Consider the following 13,628-nt stretch of genomic DNA (forward strand, 5'->3'; position numbering starts at 1 on the left):
CCCGGGCCTCACTTTCTCCACCTCTAAAAATCTATAGTGGCTGATTAGGTAAGCAGTTTTCAGATAGTGGGTTTCACACCATTAGTTGTGAAATCAATTTTATGGGTCACAGCAAATTTTTTTTTAAAAAATTAACTAGAATAGAATGGTAAGCATCAGAGTATATCACCCATGTTAAGGGTAAGTATCATTTTTTGAAACTTTTGTTTTGTGTATATTTGTGAGTATATCTGTATGTGGATATGTGCACAGTAATAGAACAGGAAATACCACAAAATAAACACAGTCAAGGTAAGTGTTATTTTTTTTTTTAAAAAACCTCTGTGTCCGTTGTGTGTGGCTATATACTAGATAAGGATGTAAAACGTTTCTTCATGTACATTATAGTCATTTGAAAGCCACAGGACAAGACAGATATTCTCTAAGCTCCTTTCAAGCTAGGAATTTTCTAAGTCAACTGGAGACAGTATGACCTAGTGAACTTCGAACCTAAGAAAAGCCTGGGTTCAAAGCCCTGTTCTACACTGTCAGTGGTGACGATTTGGTGCACATTAACCTTTCAAGTGTCAGCTTCCTTAGCTTTCTCTGAAGATCCCACTTGGAGACGGGAATAGGGATCCCCGTGAGGCCCGGGAATAGGAAGAGATCACGTTCCCTCCTGCCCTTTTGCATTGCTGCTCCCCAATATTTTCCTGCTCAGACTACTACTTTCTTTCTTACAATTCTAGGCAGCTCCTGCCCAATTTGGGGGTATATTTGTCAATCTATGGTAACATCGCGAGTCCCGTACCTGTAACTACAACACTGGGCTACTGGGCATATGAAATGAGAAAAAAAAAAAAACAAAACATGGAAGGAACTTAGGACCACCTCAGTACATAGTAGGACCTCAATAAATGGCAAGAGTAATAGTGGAATTAGAAGCCATAGTAACAGGTGGTGGTGGTAGTGATGATCGAGTTTATCCTTAATGGCTATCAAAATGCCTCCAGTAGGGTCAGACATATGGATGAGATAGTAGGTCTAAACGGATGAAGTAACTAAATGATATCCTGCTCAAAAAGTTTTACATTTTAATAGAGGACCACAAAATATTCCAAATTATTTGAATCCCAAAGTAATTACTTTTTTTTTCTTCCAAGATTGTATTTAAATCCAAGTTGGTTAACATAGAGTGTAGCATTCATTTCAGGAGTAGAATCTAGTGATTCGACACTTTCATATAACACCCCATGCTCATCACAACAAGTGCCCTCCTTAATGCCCATCACCCATTTAGCACATCTCCCACCCACCTTCCCTCCAGCAATATCAGTTTGCCCTCTGTAATTAATAGTCTCTTATGGCTTACCACCCTCTAGGTTATTTTATTTTTCCTTCCCTTCTCTTCCCCTATGTTCATCTGTTGTGTTCCCTAAATTCCACATGAGTAAAATCATATGGTAGTGAAATCGTACCATTTGCAATGACGTGGATGGAACTAGAGTGTACTATGCTAAATGAAATCAGTCAGAGAAAGACAAATACCATAGGAATTACTCCTTCATGGAGGGACTTTAGGAATCCAGACAAGGTAGGGAAGAGAGTAATTCATTCTGGTGGTAGGGATACAAAGAAAGATGCCTCTCCCTTGCACCCAGTCCTTGAAGACCAAATCATAAATAGCACCAATCATCTCAGACTGATTGCGGTTGAGAGGAAAGAGAATTCTTAACGACGACCTTCTCTCCTTGAATAATCACAATTTTGTTACTTTTGGTTGGCTTGGGCAAACACTTTGGGATGCGGGGAAGGTGCTCTGTTGAGAGATTTCTGCTGCCTTGTCAGCACTGATTATAATGTTTCCAAAAGATCATCCACAATACATCGCACCAATGATCTGTGTCTTACTGTCTCCATGATATTGACACCATGTGATAAAGATCTGTGTGTTAACAATGTCAGAGTAACTGCCCACACTTCTGTGCCTGTGGATGTATTTAGGCTGGTCCATTTAGTCAGACACCAAAGCATCCTGGAGGGAGACACAGAGGTCCTAAGGTGACTACATCCCACATTTAAAAAAAAAAAAAAAAAAAAAAACAGTCAAGAAGAAAGAGGAGCCTTATCTGAACCACTATTTTGCCAGCAACCCTCAGCCAGGGGTTTGGCAATGCACTTCCACATATCCTTAAATCTCCCTGAAATATTATGTTTGAACATCAGAGGAAGATCCCTGTCAAGCCTCATTTCCTTGTTTGAAAAGCAGACTGGGAATCCCAGAAGCCCATATGACCTTGGCAACACAGGGCCTGCTACCATGCTCTCCTGCAAACTTCTCTGAAACTTGGGGTTTGTCCTAGCTACACACTACCTCAATCTTGCTTTCCTCCTTTCCAGCATGGGCTTGATCTTGGAATTCTGCAGAGGCCAGGCTGTGTCTGTGCAGACGGCTTGCAAGAATGCCTTCGAAGCAAACAAGTAGCTTACCACAGATGTGTTAACGACTCTCAGCTATGCATTAAGAGTCCTGAGCTAGCAACCAGAAGCCTCTGGAGCTCACGATGGCTCTAGCACCTATTTGCTGGATAACCTCAGAAAAGTCCTTTCCTTCTCCAGGCCTCAGTTTTCTCTCCTACAAGCTGGTAGAACTAGATTATCTCTATCTTTGGTTCTAACCCCAGAAGTCTATTTTTCAAACTTTTGGGCTGAGAAACAAAAGTGTTTTTCTGAGCAGCTAATTAACTGTACAGATAAAATCACGTTAACTTATATATCAGAATGTCCCTTCTAATTATATCTTCAGCAACATCACAATGGAACTTGCCCAGAGCTACCAACATAGTTAATCAACAACTCTGATACCATTACACTCCTTCTATCTGAAGAACTGCTGCCTCTGGGAACATATTCTACTTTATGGTTTGCAGTTCCAGTGGTTGGATGTTTGTCTTTTAGAGTTTAAACACAATGGTCACTTTTTCTGGGCCACCAAGAATTAGCTCGAAGTTACAATTGATCATTCAAAAGTATTGTGTGAGTTTTCTGTATGTCATGTACTGTCCTGGCCCCTGTAGATACAACTTCAATTAAGACAAGATTCCTGAACTCAAGAAGCCTATACATAGACTAAGTAGCATATAGAGAAAAGTAAAGAGAAATGTACATACACTACAGTTTAAGTAGAGGAACACATTATAAAGACTCGTAACCCAGCCGTTGAGGAGTCAGGGAACTCTTACTAATCCATGAAACTCGTACCAATTCCTGGAAAAGCACAAGAAAATTTGGGGAGGTAAAGTAACTACCTAAAAGTTATCCCCCCCAATTCAAAAGATCCCCACCTAGAACTGTTCTACATCATGTTCTATGTAATGGATTTAATTAAAATACAAACCAGAATATGTTGCATACACAGCATCATTTCTTAACATGTAAGAAAACAACAGGGACTCAAACCAATGTAACAGTAAGACTCCGGGGAAGTTTAAAAGGACAGATCTGGATTTCAAGTCTCCGTCTGTTACTCAGGATCTGGGTGACATGGGCAAGTTGCTTAACCTCTGTGCTGTCAGTTTCATCCACAGTTAAATGGAGCCTGGCACAGGACAAATGTTTAACAAGTACCACCTAATAGATGAGTCCTTACCACATGCCAGATGCTGCGCTCAACACTTCAGTCCCTGACGAAGATAAGTCCTAGCAGCATGCACAGAAGGAGCATCCCGTTACTGTCTTCAATGTCCAGGGGAAGAAACAGAGGCTTAGGGAAATTCTATAAGCCGATGGAGGTCACGACAGCCAGCAAGTTGGAGGCAAGCCTTAATCCCTAGTTGTCTGCATTCTAAGCCCCAGTCTTAACCACTAACGGCGTTTCTACCTTCTACTTCTCCGTTGCCAGCCATGCCAGAAAAGTAGGTTTTCACCACTGAAATGACAAAACATTCCCAGTGTATTAAAGACACAGTAACTACCTGTATATTCCTTGGTCTGTGTTCTATTCAAACGCCTGCCTGCCATTATTTAAAACACATGTTATCAGACAATTGCTTATCAAAGCCACCTGAGTCTCCATTAGGATTCTTCAATAAGAGGTCAGGGTTAAAAGCAACAGATCCAGAGGATAAATCTGGATCTGAAAAGGGAAAGATGACAAAACAGTTTGCTGGACAAGATGTCTGGCCCCTTTGGCCACTTTTCAATGAAATGGAAGGGAAAAGATGTTGAGGTCACTGAGAAAACAATTTAAGTGGGCCAGAAAGAGACACAGTGTGTGTGATGGCTCCTTTTCACCTGCAGGAGACACTGACATAGTCTGAGGCAGTCAAAAGCGTAATAATGAAGAGGAGGAAAGGGGTTTTTCTTACACCACAGCTAGATCCACTAAATTGGGAGACGGAGCTTGACACTTTTTGACACAGCAGCACATTGGCCTGGCTCATGGTGTCATTTTGTGTCAAGTATTAGTACAAATACCGACACTGATGCATTGAAGGAGCATTTGATGTTTCCTTAAATGGTTTCCGACTTGGCACAAGAAAAACCAAGTGTAACAAACATCAATGTGATTGCTATACCTCTCAAAGAGCTTTCAAAGTTGCCTCTGGGTTGACCAGCTTGTTTCCTTACCCATGGAACATTAGCAAGAGCTGCAGAACACACAGAGGATACTACTTTTTGTGTGTCCGCTTTGCTGGAAGGGGGAGGGACTTGGAGAGCTCTTGAAGCCATTTGAAAGTCAGAATCCAGGAGCTACGGAATAACTGGGGCAAATGGTAATGTGCAGATGCAGACTTGGGGCACCGATGAAATGGGCTCTTTGCCCCAAGGTTTGGATTCAGTAAGCCTCTGTTGGGTTCCAAGAGCTTGAGTTCCGATTGAGATGCTCATGTGACCTTGATGATCAGCCAGGTGCAATGAGCACTGGTCTGATGGGGAAAAGGCTGGACTGAGACTCAAGCTATCAGGGTGCTAGTCCCAGTTCTGGTACCTCCTGGGTGTGGGATCTCTGGGAAGTCACTTCTTTGTTTTTTCAGCCACTTCTCCTTTCCCTCAATTGATAAGGCGGGGGAGAGAGAGTCCGTGGGAAAGATCTCCAAGGATCTCTCGCTCCATCAGTCTCGAACATAGTGTAGGGGTTAGGGGCCACCACGGAGCATAATTAGGACCTTAGACCCTCAAGGTACCGAACCTTGGTCCCCATTTCAGCACTGCTGCTCTCCAGTTGCCGGACAACTTCTATCATTTCTCCAGGACAAGTAATATAATTTCTAACTCTCGGTTTCCTCAACTGTAAGTATAAAATGCCAATGATAGGGGCACCTGGGTGGCTCAGTCGGTTAAGCTCCCGACTTCGGCTCAGGTCATGATCTCACAGCTTGTGAGTTACAGCCCCATGCTGACAGCTCAGAGCCTGGAGGCTGCTTCGGATTCTGTGTCTCCCTCTCTCTCTCTACTCCTCCTCTGCTCATGCTCTGTCTCTTTCTGTCTCAAAAATAAACAAACATTAAAAAAGATTTTTTTTTAAATACTGATGATAAAAAAAAAAACAGCACTTACGGCATAGTTTTTTGTGATTAAATAGTTTTGTGTGAAATAGGCAGTGCATGAAGAGTGCCCAGGACAGTGCCCTGCTGAGTGCTCAATAGCTGTTAGTTGTGGATACCCCTGCCAAGGTCAGCCAGAAGAGCTTCCTGCTGTCCCCTGGAGCTACTGTGATTAATGAGGTTCAGGTAAAGGTAACCCTGGCTGCACAATCCTTGGTCTTGTCCTTTTATCAAGAGAAATTCAAAGGAAATGAGCTTTTTGGGAAAGGGTGGGATATTGGAGGGAGGGCATTAAGTCACACCTCTTAAGAGGAAACGTGGGAACAAATTTGAGAAAGGCATTATACAATCTATACCATGTTTATCAAAGTGTGGTTCAGGGCTGATGTGCTGTAGAACCAACCGGGCAGTCATTAAAGAAGCCTATTCCTGTCCCTACTGGATCAGACTCCCAAGAGGGTGGGTCCAGCAATCTGTTTTTCTCACGAGCTACACAGGAGTTGGAGGATCACTGGCAAATATAGTTGATGAAAAAAATCCTCCCCCTAATTCTCCAGTCCTGTGTTTACCCGGGCGGGGGGAGGGGGGAACAACACAGTGAAGGCAAATGAACTTGTGCATCTGTGCATTTACCAAGAATCTAAACTTCTTACATTCTTGTCATCTCCAGTGCAGCTGGGTTCCAAGCAAGTGTCCAATTTGTGCATAATTCACAACTCCCCAGAGAAACAAACACTAGCCAAGGGCTGGCTACTTACGGATGTGGATTATGTCAACTTCCTTAGAATGGCAGCATGGTTTGTAAAAATTAAATACAAGCAGTGAGTGCCTCTCCACTTCCTCTGCCTTCCCCTTCCTCTGCTCTGCTCTCCCACCCTGTCTTTCCTCCCCCACTGACTTCACCCCTGTTTCCACTGCTTTCTCTTTATGCTTTCTGTGCTCAGGCTCTTTTGTTCAAATTTATTTTTTCTCCCTTCCTTCCACTCCTCTCTCCTATGTTTGCCCCCTCTACCCTGCAGTTTTCCTTCTCTCTTTTGCCTCTTTCTCTCTCTCGTTTTGCCCCAGGGGTATATGTGTGTCTCTCTCTGATTCCCCTCCTGTTGTGCCTCTGTCTGTGGGCCTCTCCCTGTCTATCTATCACACACAATACCTCATTGCCCCTTCCTCCACTTGATGCCTGGCTCTTGGCTCCCCTCTCACCAAGGAGCCTCCAGGGGGCACACTTCTGGGCAGGCACACTTCTGTGCCCCATGCTAAGTCAGCCAGCGCCCTCTATAAGAGGTTAGGTCTACTTACAAGTTCTTGGATATCTGCTGCCAGAGACCCCCACTGAGGAGGGTCCTTCAAAGGAATAGAAAGGAAATCTGGGCCGGGAAGATGCAGCAGCAACTATGGAGTAGAAACAGGAGGGCCCGACGGCTCTAGTACCTGGAGTGTCTCCCGCACGGGAAGTCACAGGGCCAAGCCTAGCAGTGGAGGGTTCTTCTGCAGTTTGGTTTGTCTATCACTCCATTTCCAAGATACACACGAGGGCAGGCAGTGCAGTGGGGGTGCCAAGGGGGTGGTTGGGAAAGCTTCAGCCTCTTAAAATTTCTATCAGTCTTCTCAGAGCCCACTAACCTCCTCAAAACACAAACTCTAAATAAAAATTGTGTGTCCGCTTTGCATGTAGCCTCCAGACCACGCTACAACCCCCTACAACCCCCCAGCTGCCCCTCCATCTACCAACCCTAACCCATCTCTAAGCACCTCTTTTATAGACATACCAGAGCTCCTGCCAGGAGCAGGGGTAACTTTCCGGATCTGCAGTTAGGCAAATTGAGGGACAGAGAAGTTGCACAGCAGGCTCCAGAAGATGTTCCTCTGGAGTGCCGCTGCTATCAGGACCCAGAGTATTTTGCATACTGGAAAACACCAGAGGATGGTGAGTTCAGAAGAAACTTTTTTCAAGGCTGAACCACAGCCTCTCTCAATGTGAATCTCCGTCAGCAGGGGCAGAACTTCGTTCCTAGTTTCTTCCGGTGCAGCTCTCAAACTCGACGGGTCCGCACGCTAATCCGCGCCCATCACCTGTACACGCGCTTTCCCCCACCCTGAGCCCTCTCCCTGGGTCTTAGGATGAAAGTGTAGGAGGCCAGGCCGGTAAAGAAGAATAAACTCAGGCCATGGCTCCTAATGCTCCCGCAACTCCCCCCTCCCCTTGGTGGAGTATAGAGGGGCAAAATGCTGAGGTTTGGCCCGCTGCCCAGCCAAGGGAGCGGGAATACCCGCCACCAGGGACCGCAGAAGGCAGGGGCTCGCGTCCGAGGACCAGCCAAGTCCGCGTCGCCCCAGCTGAATGGCCCCTCAGTTGCCTGCAAGTTGAAACCTCAGTCAGGCACACAATGAGGCCGCTGTTTTCCGACAGGAGGCATTTGGATGCCTCACACACTCAGCCCAAATCGGGCCTGAGAGCAGAGCGCATTTCCTTACCCATGTTCAGATGCGCCCCTGGATGCGGTTCAGTTGCGGTTCCCTTCCCGCGTGCCTGGCCACAGGAAGCCCGTGCAGGCCACCTGTTGGACTCTGTCCGGCCGCCCTAGATCTTGCGCCCTCAAACCCGCACTGAGGAGCAGGGCTTCCAAGGTACCCAATCCATCAGCAACAGAAAAATTCACTTGCGCCCTCCTCCTATGGCTATCTTTCCTGCTCCCAATCACACACATACACACTTCCTTAATATTCCATCAGTCACTACTCTTTAATGAAGCGCGCTGAGCCTCCCCTAGGGGCCCGGGTTGCCCGTGATCTCCGAGCGCGCCCAGGCGGCAGCGGATCTCCAAGCGCTTAGCTGGGTGTCTGCTTAATGCGCGGGCGGCAGAAAAGCCCCAAATGGCACATCGAGGGGGAACAGTCCGTGGCCTGCTCTAGGGAGCCCCCTTGCTCCTAGGGAACCGGAAGGGGTCTCCTTCCTCGGTTCAGAAATGAAGGCATTCGGGGAAACCCCGAAGGCAATAGGATTGGGGGAAACAATGTTGGGTTTCGCAGCCAAATCCCAGGATAGGTGCAAAGGGGCTCAACTTTCTGGTGTCTCCCTGCCTTCCCTGCAAGCAACTAGCTGGGGGGAAAGGTTCGCCGCCACGAACGGGCTACTCACCCCTGGGTATGAACGCTGCCCCCGCAGGGGACCCCAACAGACTGACGCGCGTGGAATCCGTGGAACGCCTGGGTGTCTCGCTCGTCTCCCGGGCCACGCGGCGAAGGCTACGCGCTCCAAGCGGGGCAGCCGAGGGCAGTCGATCCCATGGGTGGCGAGTTGGCAGAGGGCGCGCCGCCCGGCTGGGGGCGCATCGCTCCCAGGGCTGGCGCAGGCTGCAGTGGGGAGAGGGGCTCCCGGGGAAGTTGGCGGCGCTGAGGGTGGACTTCGGACTTCGCGCTCGCTTCGGCTCGAGCGGCCGGGCGCGTCCTCTGGGATAGACAAGGGACTCGCCGGTGGAATGGGGGCAGGCGTGGGCCGTGAGGCTGCAGGAAGCCTCCGCTGGCCGCCGCCTAGAAGGAGCACAGCGGCATCGCACCGCCTGGAACCCCCAGCAGCGGCTGGAGCACAGAGCGAGCGAGAGAGCCGGGCTGCCTCCTCCCGGTTGCGGGCGCCCCTAGCTCAGAGCCCGGCTCGCCCCAGCCCGCCGCGCCCCTCCTCCTGCCCGAGTCCTCCTCCCCTCCGCTGTTTCACCAGCTCGCAGGGCTCGCGGGGCTGGGCTTGGGCCAGAGGCTGAGTGGAAGGCGACCGCAGAGCCCGCAGCATGGAGGGCGATCTCGCCGGCTAGGGCTCGGGCTCGGGCTCGGGCTTGGGCTCCGGCAGCGGCAGCAGCGGCCGCCGCCTCCCGCGCGCCCACGTGCCGGGGCCCCGGTGTGCGCGCTCCGGCCGGCCGGGCTGGAGGGAGGGAGCTGGGGCGAGCCGCGGGTGGGGGTGGCGGGGAGAGCCTGCACACCCGCGCAGCGGAGGGGAAGCCGCCGAGAGGCTCCCTGGGGCGCAGGGCTTCTGGTCTGCAGCTCCGGGAAGACTGGTGTGCAAGGTTCCCCCAGCTCCCCCCTCCGTTTGCAGAACGGAGGGAGCCTGAGCTAAACCCGGGGCGGGAGGTGGGGGGGGGGGGGCGCTCCACTCCGCAGGATCAGCCGGGAGCCGCGGCCGGAGGCGGCTACGTGTCTCCACCAAAGGGACGGGTTCCAAGTATCCTTGAACCCCCTCACCTCTCCGGGGAGAAGAATAGGGTTCGGAAACACCGAGTGAGGGAATATGCGGGTTCCCAGAGAGAGCTTGTTCCGGCTGGCCCCGCCTTCCTCCCAGAGTGAGCACTTTTCCCGTTAACCAACAGACTCCAAGGGGCTCCTCCTTCCCGGGAGAAAGGAGTTGTCTTGCAAGATGGGCCTGACAACCTCCAATCAAGTGACAAATAATTACTGAGCACTCACTTTGAGTGATGCCCGGGCAGTGTCCTGAATCGTCAGGCCCTCCCGGGTTTCAAGTTGTGTTCTCTGTTCTGCGCGCCCTTTAGCAGGCCCTCCCTGGGCCTCCTGGCTCCAACCAGAAAATGAGGCTCCTTCCTCATTGGAGTAAGAAAGACAAAACAATACCTGTGAGAAATTTTAAATTAGAAGACACTTCAAAAGATATGTAATAAATAATTTGATATTAACAAGAAACGTGATTATTTTTTTATAAAGTTACAAAATAGATCTCTAGGGAAACAAAAACTAGCAAAATGCACCTATTATTGGGCACATGTGCAGTTACTTAGAGATCTTTGTCTCCAATCTTGTCATTATTTAAGCGGAAACATTGAAGCTCAGAAAAGACAAATGGCTTGTTCAAGGTCACACATAATCCAATTTGGTTAGTCTGGTCTTCTACTGGCAAACCAGTGCTTTCTCTGCCACACACCAGGACACAGATTATACTCAGCAGTATTGTGAGGAGACATCAGCAAAAAGGGGGAGACGTTTGTTTCCTCTGGGTTTCCAAAAAAAAAAAAAAAAAAGGCGTCGTAAAAGTGTTGGGATTTAAGCTAAACCCTAAACAGTAGGCAGGATTCAGATATCTGGAAAAGCCAGACCATGCAAGGGGAGGGAGAGAGGTCACAATGAAAGATGAAGAAGGACGTGTTACAAGAGCAGCAAACAAGTTTGGCAGGAGCAGAGAGCTTGCCTGGGTGATGGGAGCCACTGAAGGGTTTTAAGCAGTAAAAGAAAATGAGAGCTTCATTTTATGATAATCTATACGTCCTGTACAGAATGGATAAAAAAAAAAAGTGGGGGGGGAAGAGATGAGGGAGGAGGAAGGAGACGGAGTGGGGGGGCAGGTGGAAAGCGAAGGAATTGCAGGCAGAGAGAACCATTAGGAGGTCAAGGCAGCTATCCAGATGCAAGTGGTAGAAGCCTGATGAAATGTGGTGGCAGGTAAAGCTGAAATCAATGAAACTTCCTAACTCTGTTCTTTTAAGCCTCCTTTATAGGAAGTACTCTGCTGTTAATTGCAGGGGACACTGTATGGAAAGGGGCATGTGTTTGAGATACAATGGAAAACTGGGCGCCAACCCTCAGAGACTGAAGTGGAGCTTTTCACAGTACTGAAACTGATCTGAAGCTTATCTGGTCCCTTGGTTTTAACATTCAACACTGGGGAGCTGGACAGCAACAGCCTTTAGAGAAGAATGGGCTAAGTTAGGATTTCTATCAACCAAAACAGAAAACCAGAAAGGGAAGGGGAAATCGTGTTTTCTTTTATTCCTTGGAGGCTCTTGAAGTCACAAATGAATGACTTCAAGGGCCTCCTCGGGTTCTTCCAGTGGAAATAGTTTCTCTGTGCAGCAACCCACGATGTGGACCAGCACCAGCAGCATCTCAGGCTTACCAGGCACAGAATCGGAGGTCCCACCCTCTGATTCCCAATCAATCAGAATCTTTGTCTTAAGATTCCTAGCTGATACATTAAGATTCCTTTCTCTATCTGTTCCTCTCCTAAGCTAGTGTTCTTCAAACTTTTGAGTGTGATGCATGTTTTTTCAAAAGCCATATATTACACCACAGCGACACACACACACGCACACACACACTTACTTATAATTTAAATAAATGTTTCATAAAACAACACATATCTTTAATGTACAGTTCACTTCAATATTTTCTATTCAATTTATTTCATTTAAAAAAAAAAACAAAACGCTGGCCATGCCCTACTAAGAGATTCCATGACCTGCTAAAGAGCTGTAATTTGGGGCTTGAGAAATATTGAGCCATGCTATCAATTATTTTATCTTGGGTTTTGTTTGCATGTGTGTGTATCTTATCTCCTCCATTAGACAGTGAATTCCTTGAGGCAAGGTTCAGATTTTTTATCATTGAACTATAGATCAGAGTTAACGGAGGGTTCTGTATGAGGTAGCAACTCAATAACTATTCAATGAGTGAATCCATTAATGCATAAACCGATGGAAGCCAGGGACTGGGGGCAAGCCAAGGGAAGAAGAGAACAAAGCTTGGAGTGTAGAAGAACCTAAGCCAGGAAAATATTTACCCAAAACTCCAGTTTCCTAAAGCAATATCAATGGACTATGAGCACAGAAGGTCATTTCTAAAACAGTCATGCATTCCAAATGCTCCACTGTTGGCCAGAATCTTCTTTGCCAATGGTGTTCACCTTTGTTGCTTCACAAAATTCGAAACGTTGGGGACTTGAGTAGGAGGGAAAGAAGCTGAGTAGCGAACACAGAATCTTAGAAAAGGAAAAGAAATGGGGAAATGAGGAAGACATATCTGTACAAACCTGACATGAAAAGAGGGAAGCTTCACATGGTCTTGTCGTCCTGGGACCAGGGTCTCTGACAAAGAGAAGAAAATAACTGGGAGTGGATTTTGTTCGAATACACAGAGATGCTTGGCAATGATATCTTTCCAAAACGAAATAGATTCTTTTGGAGGCAATCATTTCCCTGCCACAGGAAAGAGACCACAGAGAATGAAGAAGTGCTTGCTGTTCTTAGACGGAGTGGAGAGTATTATGATTTATTTCATATAAATGAAATCATAACCTAAAATGTGCACAGTAGAGTTACAGTATCTCGTGGTATAGACATCTCAAGTGTCCACCAGTTCAACCCCCTATTTTAAAGGAATCTGTATGGGGTGCCTGGGTGGCTCAGTCAGTTTGCTTCTGACTTTGGCTTAGGTCATGATCTCACAGTCTGTGAGTTCGAGCCCCACATCGGGCTCTGTGCTGACAGCCTGGAGCCTGCTTCGGCTTCTGTGTCTCCCTCTCTCTGTCCCTCCCCTGCTCATGCTCTGTCTCTCTCTGTCTCAAAAATAAATTAAAAAACATTAAAAAAAATTTTAAAGGAATCTGTGGAAGTTATCACAGAGTTCCTTATCATGAGATATCTAAGAAAGCTATAGCTGAAGTATTTCATCTCGGACTTTCAAACGCAGGCATACATATTTTACACAGGAATGCCACAAATGACATGGGAGGAATCTCTAAGGTGAAAGATTCTCTAAGGAATCTCTAAGGAATCTCAAGGTGAAAATGATCAATGAGTTACCTGAAAAGGCTGGTGTGGATATATTTATTGAGTATCTACTATGGACTAGGCACTGGAGCTGCTATTTCTCATGCTTGAATTTCATAAAATCCCCTTTCACAAAAATCCATGAAGTAGGAGGTTTTAATCTCCATTTTGCAAGTGAGGAAAGGCAGGATCATCCAGAAGGGTAAATAATCTGCCTAAGATTTTAAGGTTACAAAGTTCCAGATCAGGTTTTGAACGAAAGCCTGTGTTACTCCCAAATCCGTTCTCCCTCTTTTCTTGCTCTTTGCAGCCCCGCCACGGAAGATTTCCAGCAAAAACTGGCTGGAAGGTGGAAGGACAGAGTTCTGATTGGGGCAAAGGACTGAATGGCTGACTTGAAAAGGGGCCCCTTGTGCTGAGATTCTGGGATGCTTTGAAAGGTTGTTCACACCAAGGTGGAAATACTATTAAGTACTTTGAGTACCCCCCGCTGTGCAGAATCCACAAACTGACTCAGTGGTGGTCCATTACACTTGAAAGTTAATGCTGCTGTTGAAAGCTGCTT

At 47.3% G+C, this 13,628-nt stretch overlaps 1 protein-coding gene across 1 annotated transcript in view; it reads right to left on the reverse strand.

Moving 5' to 3' along the window:
• The window catches only part of SGCD (sarcoglycan delta), a 931,341-nt gene extending 922,620 nt beyond the window's left edge, over positions 1-8,721 (reverse strand). The window contains exon 1 of the mRNA XM_042993762.1: positions 8,662-8,721. The gene's annotated coding sequence lies outside the window, so the exon portion shown is untranslated. The remainder of the gene's footprint in view (positions 1-8,661) is intronic.
• Positions 8,722-13,628: the final 4,907 nt, after the last annotated feature.

The sequence above is a fragment of the Panthera tigris genome, chromosome A1 (genome assembly GCF_018350195.1).
Source record: "Panthera tigris isolate Pti1 chromosome A1, P.tigris_Pti1_mat1.1, whole genome shotgun sequence".
NCBI lineage: Eukaryota > Metazoa > Chordata > Mammalia > Carnivora > Felidae > Panthera > Panthera tigris.